Source organism: Oncorhynchus clarkii, chromosome 20 (assembly GCF_045791955.1).
Source record: "Oncorhynchus clarkii lewisi isolate Uvic-CL-2024 chromosome 20, UVic_Ocla_1.0, whole genome shotgun sequence".
Lineage (NCBI taxonomy): Eukaryota > Metazoa > Chordata > Actinopteri > Salmoniformes > Salmonidae > Oncorhynchus > Oncorhynchus clarkii.
The window spans coordinates 47,422,138-47,434,921 of record NC_092166.1 but is presented as its reverse complement, the minus strand read 5'-3'; the positions used below and the strand labels follow the sequence as shown (position 1 = coordinate 47,434,921).

Genomic DNA, 12,784 nt, shown 5'->3' with positions numbered 1-12,784 from the left:
ATAGGTGGGCAGGTGACCAAGACATTTAGGTCTTCAAAGTCCGCAAAGGGCACATTCAACTCCAAACATGATACATCCCATCCTCAGTAAGCCAAACAACTGATCAATGCACGTTGAAAAGGACTGTTGGTTGAAAAACTGTACTGACACTATGGAACGATATCGCCCTATCAAAGATAAAGCTACGCAGCACTCATATTCAAAATGACTCAACATAGTGTTCCCGGGACCAACCAAGGTTGCATGTTTCTTATAGAAAGACCAACTTATGTAAAGAAAGCATTGTGTTTGCTCACAATGGCTCGGTCCTGTAAATAAGAACGTCAGATATAAATGACAGGCTAATCCGCCATTGATCCAAGATGGCGTAGCAGTCAGTTGTCCTTGTCCTGTCGTGTCCCTTGTATATATCGTTTTACATATTTTTCGTCGCATATCCTTTAAAATATTTTGCTAAACCTCATCTAATTACTCTCCTCACCCAATGTGGCGTGGATCTGCTTTTTTTGCCTAAAGTATTTATATTTACTTTGGATCTGGAATCCCTCAACTGAAGCTAGCCAGCTAACTACCAGATATCTGTCAGCAAACCATTTCCAGCGGTCATCAGCTAACCTTTAGCTCGGAAAGCTCTTGCCAGTTCGAACAACGTGACTCTAACCAGAGCATAACGGATCTGTTATTTTTATCCCCGGATTCCAACCGCAAACTGAACATTTTCATCTGGATCTTCACAACTAGCTAACCACAATCCCGGATGACTACTCCTGGCTAGCGTTTCCATCCCAGAGCAAGCACCAATTTAGCTTGAAGCCAGCCCGGCCAGGGCTCCTGTGCTACCACCGAAGCATACTCCTGGGCTACAATATTGGCCTGCTAGCTACCTAGAGCTACTTGGAACCCTACTAATTCCACGACTGGTCTATCGACGTCACCGCACGAAGGGGCAAAAACAGACTTACCCCCATCGCGACGCCCCCCCCCCTCCCAAAAGGCTAACTTTCTAGCCCCTGATATGTGCTTGCTTGCTAACCCGGTCTGCTAACTGCTAAACTGCCAGGCCCTGGTCTGCTAACTGCTAGCTTGCCTGCCCGGTCTGCTAACTGCTAGCCCTTGCTAACTGCTTGCTTGCTAACCTGGTCTGCTAACTGCTAGCTTTCCTGCAAAGTCTGCTAACTGCTAGCCCTTGCTAACTGCTTGCTTGCTAACCTGGTCTGCTAACTGCTAGCTTGCCCTGGTCTACTAACTGCTAGCCCTTGCTAACTGCTTGCTTGCTAACCTGGTCTGCTAACTGCTAGCTTGCCCTGGTCTACTAACTGCTAGCCCATGCTAACTGCTTGCTTGCTAACCCGGCCTGCTAACTGCTAGCTTGCCCTGGTCTACTAGCTGCTAGCTTGTTTAGCTCCGGCCTACTAACTGTTAGCTTGTTAGCATGCTAACTGTCTGAATTGCCGTGTCCCCAGCCAGCCCAACCACTCACTGGACCCATATGTTCACTTGGCTACGCATGCCTCTCTCTAATATCAATATGCCTTGTCCATTACTGTCTTGGTTACTGATTACTGTCTTATTTCACTGTAGAGCCTCTAGCCCTGCTCAATATGCCTTAACCAACCATGTTGTTCCACCTCCTACATATGCGATGACATCACCTGGTTTAAACATCTCTAGAGACTATATCTCTCTCTTCATTACTCAATGCCTAGGTTTACCTCCAATGTACTCACATCCTACCTTACCTTTGTCTGTACACTATGCCTTGAATCTATGCTATCGTGCCCAGAAAACTGCTCCTTTTACTCTCTGTTCTGAACGTGCTAGACGGACAGTTCGTATAGTCTTTAGCCGTACCCTTATCCTACTTCTCCTCTGTTCCTCTGGTGATGTGGAGGTTAATCCAGGTCCTGCAGTGCCTAGCTCCACTCCCACCCCCCAGGTGCTCTCATTTGTTGACTTCTGTAAACGTAAAAGCCTTGGTTCCATGCATGTTAACATTAGAAGCCTACTCCCTAAGTTTGTTTTACTCACTGCTTTAGCACACTCTGCCAACCCAGATGTCTTAGCCGTGTCTGAATCCTGGCTTAGGAAAACCACCAAAAACCATGAAATCTCCATTACTAACTTTAACGTTTTCCGCCAAGATAGAAACGCCAAAGGGGGCAGTGTTGCAATTTACTGCTAAGATAGAAAGTAATACAGACCTCTGCAGGCTAAGTCTGTACCCAAACAATTTGAGCTTCTACTTCTAAAAATTCACCTTTCCAGAAACAAGTCTCTCACTGTTGCCGCTTGCTATAGACCTCCCTCTGCCCCCAGCTGTGCCCTCGATACTATATGTGAACTGATTGCCCCCCATCTATCTTCTGAGCTCGTGCTACTAGGTGACCTAAACTGGGACATGCTTAACACCCCGGCAATCCTACAAACTAAGCTTGATGCCCTCAATTTCACACAAATTATCAATTAACCTACCAGGTACAACCCCAAATCAGTAAACACGGGTACCCTCATTGATGTCATGCTAACTAATTCGCCCTCCAAATACACCTCTGCTGTTTTCAATCAAGATCTCAGCGATCACTACCTCATTGCCTGCATCCGTAATGGGTCAGCGACCAAACGAGCACCCCTCATCACTCTCAAACGCTCCCTGAAACACTTCTGCGAGCAGGCCTTTCTAATCGACCTGGCCGGGGTATCCTGGAATGACATTGACCTCATCCCGTCAGAAGATGATGCCTGGCTATTCTTTAAAAGTGCCTTCCTCACCATCTTAAATAAGCATGCCCCTCTCAAAAAATGTAGAACTAGGAATAGATATAGTCCTTGGTTCACGCCAGACCTGTCTGCCCTTGACCAGCACAAAAACATCCTGTGGCGTTCTGCATCGAATAGCCCCCGTGATATGCAACTTTTCTGGGAAGTTAGGAACAAATATACACAGGCAGTTAGAAAAGCTAAGGCAAGCTTTTTCAAACAGAAATTTGCACCCTGTAGTACTAACTCAAAAAGTTCTGGGACACTGTAAAGTCCATGGAGATTAAGAGCACCTCCTCCCAGCTGCCCACTGCTCTGAGGCTAGGAAACACTGTCACCACCGATAAATCCACTATAATTGAGAATTTCAATAAGCATTTCTCTACGGCTGGCCATGCTTTCCACATGGCTACCCCTACCCCGGTCAACTGCCCGGCACCCACCACAGCAACCCGCCAAAGCCCTCCCCATTTCTCCTTTACCCAAATCCAGATAGCCAATGTTCTGAAAGAGCTGCAAAATCTGGACCCCTACAAATCAGCCGGGCTAGACAATCTGGACCCTCTCTTTCTAAAATTATCTGCCAAAATTGTTGCAACCCCTATTACTAGCCTGTTCAACCTCTTTCGTATCGTCTGAGATTCCCAAAGATTGGAAAGCTGCCGCGGTCATCCCCCTCTTCAAAGGGGGTGACACTCTAGACCCAAACTGCTACAGACCTATATCTATCCTACCCTGTCTTTCTAAGGTCTTCGAAAGCCAAGTTAACAAACAGATTACTGACCATTTCGAATCCCACCATACCTTCTCCGCTATGCAATCTGGTTTCAGAGCTGGTCATGGGTGCACCTCAGCCACGCTCAAGGTTCTAAACGTCATCATAACCGCCATCGATAAGAGACATTACTGTGCAGACGTATTCATTGACCTGGCCAAGGCTTTCGACTCTGTCAATCACCACATCCTCATCGGCAGACTCGACAGCCTTGGTTTCTCAAATGAAGGGAACACTAAAATAACACATCCTAGATCTGAATGAATGAAATATTCTTATTAAATACTTTTTTCTTTACATAGTTGAGTGTGCTGACAACAAAATCACACAAAAATGATCAATGGAAATCAAATGTATCAACCCATGGAGGTCTGGATTTGGAGTCACACTCAAAATTAAAGTGGAAAACCACACTACAGGCTGATCCAACTTTGATGTAATGTCCTTAAAACAAGTCAAAATGAGGCTCAGTAGTGTGTGTGGCCTCCACGTGCCTGTATGACCTCCCTACAACGCCTGGGCATGTTCCTGACGAGGTGGCAGATGGTCTCCTGAGGGATCTCCTCCCAGACCTGGACTAAAGCATCCGCCAACTCCTGGACAGTCTGTGGTGCAACGTGGCGTTGGTGGATGGAGCGAGACATGATGTCCCAGATGTGCTCAATTGGATTCAGGTCAGGAGAACGGGCAGGCCAGTCCATAGCATCAATGCCTTCCTCTTGCAGGAACTGCTGACACACTCCAGCCACATGAGGTCTATCATTGTCTTGCATTAGGAGGAACCCAGGGCCAACCGCACCAGCATATGGTCTCACAAGGGGTCTGAGGATCTCATGTCGGTACCTAATGGCAGTCAGGCTACCTCTGGCGAGCACATGGAGGGCTGTGCGGCCCCCCAAAGAAATGTCACCCCACACCATGACGGACCCACCGCCAAACCGGTCATGCTGGAGGATGTTGCAGGCAGCAGAACGTTCTCCACGGCGTCTCCAGACTGTCACATGTGCTCAGTGTGAACCTGCTTTCATCTGTGAAGAGCACAGGGCGCCAGTGGCAAATTTGCCAATCTTGGTGTTCTCTGGCAAATGCCAAACGTCCTGCACAGTGTTGGGCTGTAAGCACAACCCCCACCTGTGGACATCGGGCCCTCATACCACCCTCATGGAGTCTGCTCAAACGGTCAGAAACAGACACATGCACATTCGTGGCCTGCTGGAGGTCATTTTGCAGGGCTCTGGCAGTGCTCCTCCTGCTCCTCCTTGCACAAAGGCGGAGGTAGCGGTCCTGCTGCTGGGTTGTTGCCCTCCTACGGCCTCCTCCACGTCTCCTGATGTACTGGCCTGTCTCCTGGTAGCGCCTCCATGCTCTGGACACTACGCTGACAGACACAGCAAACCTTCTTGCCACAGCTCTCATTGATGTGCCATCCTGGATGAGCTGCACTACCTGAGCCACTTGTGTGGGTTGTAGACTCCGTCTCATGCTACCACTAGAGTGCAAGCACCTCCAGCATTCAAAAGTGACCTAAACATCAGCCAGGAAGCATAGGAACTGAGAAGTGGTCTGTGGTCACCACCTGCAGAACCACTCCTTTATTGGGGGTGTCTTGCTAATTGCCTATAATTTCCACCTGTTGTCTATACCATTTGCACAACAGCATGTGACATTTATTGTCAATCAGTGTTGCTTCTTAAGTGGACAGTTTGATTTCACAGAAGTGTGATTGACTTGGAGTTACATTGTGTTGTTTAAGTGTTCCCTTTATTTTTTTGAGCAGTGTATATTTCTGCTTTTTGTGACTCCTAATGGCTGTGTTTTTTCGACTTAGCTATGACCTAACTTGCTGCTTTCCCTGTAAAGTATTTCTGAAATCGGACACGATGGGTAGATTAACAAGATGTTTATCTTTCATTTGCTTGTTAATGTGTGAAAGTTACATATTTCTAAAAAATATTTTTGAATTTTGCGCGCTGCCTTTTCAGCAGAATGTTGTTGAGGGGTTAAAAAAATGAATCAATGCAGTAATATGAGATATGTACTGTGCATTCATTCAGACCAGATCCCCCTTTCCACATTTTATTACGTTACAGCTTTCCACATCAATACAATACCCCATTATGACAAAGTGAAAGCAGGTTTTTCAAAGCTTCAAGCCAGAAGATGTAATCGCTGCCAAAAAGGTGCTACAAAGTACTGAGTAGAGGGTCTGAATACTTATGGAAATGTGACATTGCCATTTAAAAACCTGTTTTTGCTTTGTCATTATGGGGTTGTGTGTGGAGCTTAATGAAGAAACAATTAAATACATTTTTGAATAAGGCTGCAACGTAACAAAATGTGGAAAAAGCCAAGGTGTCTGAAGATTGAGGATATATTCATATCCATAATGATGTATTTCTGTGTAGTACAGATAAGGGACCCATAATTAAATAATGTTACCAGGTGTAGATCATTGCTGACACCCCATTCTCTCTACAGATATCGTAGAATCTCAGAGCAGATACTTAACATTGGTCATATAAAAAGCTGAGATTTTAAAGAAATTCTGTTACCAAACTTTGCATCGGCACAATTTCTCCAGTGAATGTGTTTTTGTAAAATGTTCAGTGTAAATTGTTAAGTTTTCCTTGTGCACAGAGTTGTATGATTTGTTAAAACTTTGAAATCAATGGTTATTCTTTGGTATACATTTTAAAGTGTTACTGTGGAATTACCCAATGCAAGGCATCTACAGTTGAAGTCCGAAGTTTACATACACCTTAGCCATACATTTAAACTCAGTTTTTCAAAATTCCTGACATTTAACCCTAGTAAAAATTCCCTGTTTTAGGCCAGTTAGGATCACCACTTTAATATAAGGTAAAATGTCAGAATAATAGTAGAGAGAATGATTTATTCCAGCTTTTATTTCTTTCATCACATTCCCATTGGGTCAGAAGTTTACATACACTCAATTAGTATTTGGTAGCATTGCCTTTAAATCGTTTAACTCGGGTTAAATGTTTCGGGTAGCCTTCCACAAGCTTCCCACAATAAGTTGGGTGAATTTTGGCCCATTCCTCCTGACAGAGCGGGTGTAACTGAGTCAGGTTTGTAGGCCTCACACGCTTTTTCAGTTCTGTCCACAAATTTGAGGTCAGGGCTTTGTGATGGCTTTGGAAGTATGCTTGGGGGTCATTCTCCATTTGGAAGACCCATTTGCGACCAAGCTTTAACTTCCTGACTGATGTCTTGAGATGTAGCTTCAATATTTCCACATAATTTTCCTACCTCATGATGCCATCTATTTTGTTAAGTGCACCAGTCCCTCATCAGCAAAGCACCCCCACAACATGATGCTAACACCCCTGTGCTTCACAGTTGGGATGGTGTTCTTCAGCTTGCAAGCCTCCCCCTTTTTCCTCCAAACATAATGATGGTCATTATGGCCAAACGGTTCTATTTTTGTTTCATCAGACCAGAGGACATTTCTCTAAAAAGTACAATATTTGTCCCCATGTGCAGTTGCAAACCGTAGTCTGGCTTTATGGTGGTTTTGGAGCAGTGTCTTCTTCCTTGCTGAGCAGCCTTTCAGCTTATGTCGATATAGGGCTTGTTTTACTGTGGATATAGATACTTTTGTACCTGTTTCCTCCAGCATCTTCACAAGGTCCTTTGTTGTTCTGGGATTGATTTGCACTTTTCCAAAGTACTTTCATCTCTAGGAGACAAAACGCATCTCCTTCCTGAGCAGGATGACGGCTGCGTGGTCCCATGGTGTTTATACTTGCGTACTATTGTTTGTGCAGATAAACGTGGTACCTTCAGGCGTTTGGAAATTGCTCCCAAGGATGAACCAGACTTGTGCAGGTCCTCAATAGTTTTTCTGAGGTTTTCTTTTGATTTTCCCATGATGTCAAGCAAAGAGGCACTGAGTTTGAAGGTAGGCCTTGAAATACATCCACAGATACATCTCCAATTGACTCAAATTATGCCAATTAGCCTATCAGAAGCTTCTAAAGCCATGACATTGTTTTCTGGAATTTTCCAAGCTGTTTAAAACTAGAATTGTGATACAGTGAATTATAGGTGAAATAATCTGTCTGTAAATAATTGTTGGAAAAATACTTGTGTCATGCACAAAGTAGATGTCCTAACCGACTTGAAGAAATTTGTGGAGTGGTTGAAAAACAAGTTTTAATGACTCCAACCTAAGTGTATGTAAACTTCCGACTTCAACTGTAAATAAATGAACACATTTTTCTCTGCAAAGTCCACAAACAACCCCTAACACATTCTCTCGCGCGCTGTCTCCGTCTATCTGGCTCACTCTCGGTCTCTTGCTCCAATTATTGCTCCCTCTTTCCCCACTCTACAGTCGCTCCCTCTAGTCTAGTGAGTGACAGGGAAGAAGCTACATCCAGTGCAGTAATACAGTACAGGCGGGCTGTTAGATGTTAGACCAGGCACAGATCTCCCTGAAAAAGACTGATCCCCACTAATCCGGCCTCATCCATCATACTCCACACACTAATACCACTGATTACATGTGGACACGTCGCAAATAGCCCCCTAATCCCTATATAGTGCACAATTTTGGCAATTCTCTTGAACATATAATAGGGAATAGGGTTTCATTTGGGACACAGCCTCTATCTCCAAAGTCTAGCAAAAAGAGAGAGGGTATGTGTGTGTTCGTGTGCGCGCATGCATGACTTTAAATTAATCTATCCATCCCCGCCAATAATGAAGGAATTACATACTAAAGAGGGATAGAAAGTGCGGGATAGAGAGAGCTACATGTCTTTTGAGACTATGCTTGGGCCCTCTTAAGTAGAATCAAACCTGGTAGCAATTTGGGGTCTCCTGGTAAACCAGGCAAGGGAAGGAAATGTCTATTTGGTTTGTGGTTTCATTTTTCAATCAAATAAATCAGGACCTTACAGAAAATAAATTCCCTATTTTATAATGGTCCCTCCAGCGTTTGAAGTCGTCAAGAAACAGAGCTTTGAAGTTAAAGGCTTCTCTGTGTCTCTCCGCGCATTTAGCCGCGTATGTGTGTGCCTACATAATGTGTGTGTCGAAGTGGGCATCCACCCCCTTAATATGCCCAGCTTGCCAGGTCTTAATGCTGTGCATTCATCCCATAACATCGAACAGGGCCAGAAGGGTAGGACGACTATGAAGACAGCAGGTTAGTCAAATCAAATTTCTCACATACGCCAAATACAACTGGTGTAGAGTAATATAATTTAAAAAATATATATATTATATATATTAACATGAGAAAAATAAAACCACAAGAATGGAGATACAGTATAGACAGGGAGAACCAAATCACTATGTAGAGGTACGAGGTACTAAATGACACATTTATTAAAATGACAAACTGCTACCGTACACACCTCTCACTCCTCCTAGTTACAGACAGACCACATTGAAACTGTGTCCAAACAGCACTCTATTAAGTGCCCTACTTTCAACCAGGGCCAACCCTGTTCCTGGAGAGCTACCCTCTTGTAGGTTTTTAGTCCAACCCCAGTTTTAACCCGACCAGCTAATTATTAGAATGAGGTGCGCTAGATAAGGGTTGGAGAGAAAACCTAGCAGATGGTATCTCTCCAGGTACAGGGTTGGAGAGAAAACCTACCAGATGGTATCTCTCCAGGTACAGGGTTGGAGAGAAAACCTACCAGATGGTATCTCTCCAGGTACAGGGTTGGAGAGAAAACCTACCAGATGGTATCTCTCCAGGTACAGGGTTGGAGAGAGAACCTACCAGATGGTATCTCTCCAGGTACAGGGTTGGAGAGAAAACCTACCAGATGGTATCTCTCCAGGTACAGGGTTGGAGAGAAAACCTACCAGATGGTATCTCTCCAGGTACAGGGTTGGAGAGAAAACCTACCAGATGGTATCTCTCCAGGTACAGGGTTGGAGAGAAAACCTACCAGATGGTATCTCTCCAGGTACAGGGTTGGAGAGAAAACCTACCAGATGGTATCTCTCCAGGTACAGGGTTGGAGAGAAAACCTACCAGATGGTATCTCTCCAGGTACAGGGTTGGAGAGAAAACCTACCAGATGGTATCTCTCCAGGTACAGGGTTGGAGAGAAAACCTACCAGATGGTATCTCTCCAGGTACAGGGTTGGAGAGAAAACCTACCAGATGGTATCTCTCCAGGTACAGGGTTGGAGAGAAAACCTACCAGATGGTATCTCTCCAGGTACAGGGTTGGAGAGAACCTACCAGATGGTATCTCTCCAGGTACAGGGTTGGAGAGAACCTACCAGATGGTATCTCTCCAGGTACAGGGTTGGAGAGCCCTGATATAGGGAATGGGGTGCCATTCTTGACTGTCAGGGTGAATAAAAAAAAAACACTGTACAATAATATCCCATTACACCATACAGGCCTGTTATTATAGAGTGAAAAAAATATGACAAAGTCCTAATATATCTATAATATTACAATACGGTAGAGTAATGATAATCTTAAATCGCAAAACGAGAAGGTAGTAGACAGACTAGGTGGTGTATGATGGCCATTTAATCAAACCAAGGGCATATTGGGCCCAGTAAACATCTGTACTATTTCTTTACCCACTACCCATCCTTTATGTATTATGAGCGAGAGCCCATTTACCAAGAACAGATGTGGTATGGGACAGATTGAGGGATGAGACGGTCAACTAGATCCAAGACGGAGGAGCCACGTGAGTGAAACAAACCCTCTCCACCGGCAAAAAGCTGCTATCAATTAGCGAGATAAATCGATAGACGGAGGGAGACGGCGTGAGTGAAAAGGGGAGAGCAACAAGAGACTTGGCCCGAGTGGCAGAGATCTAAGACACTGCATCTCAGTGCAAGAGGCGTCACTGCAGTCCATCCGGCTGTGATTGGGAGTCCCATAGGGCAGCGCACAATTGGCCTAGCGTGGTCCGGGTTTGGCAGTCATTGTAAATAACAATCTGTTGTTAACTGAATTGCCTAGTTGAATAAAGGTTAAATAAATAAATGATTGACCTAGAGATGGAGGACAAAATCCAGTTGATAGAGGGAAGAGATAAATCTGAAATATTCTTGACGCCTCTTCAGATGTAGGCTCTATTCACCCTGAGGGAGGGTTATGAATAGTTTGGGCTCCTATCCCCCAATCAATTATTGGCTTTACTGAACAGAGTCAGAGCTTCATGTTCACGACCACACATGACCACAGACCCTACATAGCGAACAATATCCTTTGTGATTTTACCGTCTTCGTGACTACAGGAAGACAGGGAGAATACTAGATTTCTGCAATAAAGACCTATATTCTCTCCCTAAACGGTATGTTTTGATTCTTACTTTAACAAACCCGTCTAGGCTATCCAAGATGTCTGTTTGAGAAAAGCCAGTTGACGCAGTACAGCTGGAGTCTCGTTTCTGCTCTCGTCAAGAACTAATACTTGTCCCCCGACCAAAAGCACTTAATCCGACCCAGACGCAGGCAGACAACCAGCAAAGCCCCTATTTGTGGTGACATTCTCCCAAAACGTGCACACACAGAAATACACACACACACACACGACCTCCGTGAATCCACTAATTAAAGCAATATCAGCGTAGATCAAACCAGCTGGCCCGTCTAGCACACTGAATAAACAGCTCAATTATCAAATCAGTTTGAAACAACACGGTTAGAGGCACTTCACATCTCCCTGCCTGGCGTGGGCCCTCCCTCATTACTGATACCCCTATAGGAGGGAGAGAGGAACCTTACAAAAATAGGTAATTAACAGGAGAGGAGAAAGTTAGGAGAGGAAAGGAAAGGGTTAGGAGAGGATTAGGAAAGGAGAGGGTTAGGAGAGGATTAGGAAAGGAGAGGGTTAGGAGAGGATTAGGAAAGGAGAGGGTTAGGAGAGAGTTAGGAGAGGAAAGGAGAGGCTTAGGAGAGAGTTAGGAGAGGAGAGGGTTAGGGGAGGAGAGGAGAGGGTTAGGAGAGGAGAGGGTTAGGAGAGTCGGGAGAGACAGGAGATGAGAGTCGGGAGATGAGAGTCGGGAGAGAGGAGATGAGAGTCGGGAGATGAGAGTCGGGAGAGAGGAGAGAGAGTCGGGAGAGAGGAGAGAGTCTCGGGAGAGAGGAGAGAGTCTCGGGAGAGATGAGAGTCGGGAGAGGAGAGGAGATGAGAGTCGGGAGAGGAGAGGAGATGAGAGTCGGGAGAGGAGAGGAGATGAGAGTCGGGAGAGGAGAGGAGATGAGAGTCGGGAGAGGAGAGGAGATGAGAGTCGGGAGAGGAGAGGAGATGAGAGTCGGGAGAGGAGAGGAGATGAGAGTCGGGAGAGGAGAGGAGATGAGAGTCGGGAGAGGAGAGGAGATGAGAGTCGGGAGAGGAGAGGAGATGAGAGTCGGGAGAGGAGAGGAGAGGACAGGAGAGAAGAGTCAGGAGAGGGTTAGGACAGGAGAGGAGAGTCAGGAGAGGGTTAGGACAGGAGAGGAGAGTCAGGAGAGGGTTAGGACAGGAGATGAGAGTCAGGACAGGAGAGGAGAGTCAGGACAGGAGATGAGAGAGAGACGAGAGAGAGTCAGGAGAGAGTCAGCAGAGACGAGAGTCAGGAGAGAGTCGGGAGAGACGAGAGTCGGGAGAGACGCGAGTCGGGAGAGACGAGAGTCGGGAGAGGAGAGAGTCAGGTCGGGAGAGGAGAGAGTCAGGTCGGGAGAGGAGAGAGTCAGGTCGGGAGAGGAGAGAGTCAGGTCGGGAGAGGAGAGAGTCAGGTCGGGAGAGGAGAGAGTCAGGACAGGAGAGGAGAGAGTCAGGACAGGAGAGGAGATGAGAGTCGGGAGAGGAGAGGAGATGAGAGTCGGGAGAGGAGAGATGAGAGTCGGGAGAGGAGAGGAGAGGAGATGCTTAGGACAGGAGAGGAGAGTCAGGAGAGGGTTAGGACAGGATAGGAGAGTCAGGAGAGGAGAGGAGATGAGAGTCAGGAGAGGAGAGGAGATGAGAGTCGGGAGAGGAGAGGAGATGAGAGTCAGGAGAGGAGAGATGAGAGTCAGGAGAGGAGAGGAGAGGAGAGTCAGGACAGGAGAGGAGAGGAGATGCTTAGGACAGGAGAGAAGAGTCAGGAGAGGGTTAGGACAGGAGAGGAGAGTCAGGAGAGGGTTAGGACAGGAGATGAGAGTCAGGACAGGAGAGGAGAGTCAGGACAGGAGAGGAGAGTCAGGACAGGAGATGAGAGAGAGACGAGAGAGAGTCAGGAGAGAGTCAGCAGAGACGAGAGTCAGGAGAGAGTCGG

The 12,784-nt window shown here is 46.1% G+C and overlaps 1 protein-coding gene across 6 annotated transcripts in view; it reads right to left on the bottom strand.

Annotated features, from left to right (window-relative positions):
* The window catches only part of LOC139376442 (retinoic acid receptor alpha-like), a 257,204-nt gene that overhangs the window by 88,976 nt on the left and 155,444 nt on the right, over positions 1 to 12,784 (bottom strand). The window lies entirely within an intron of this gene.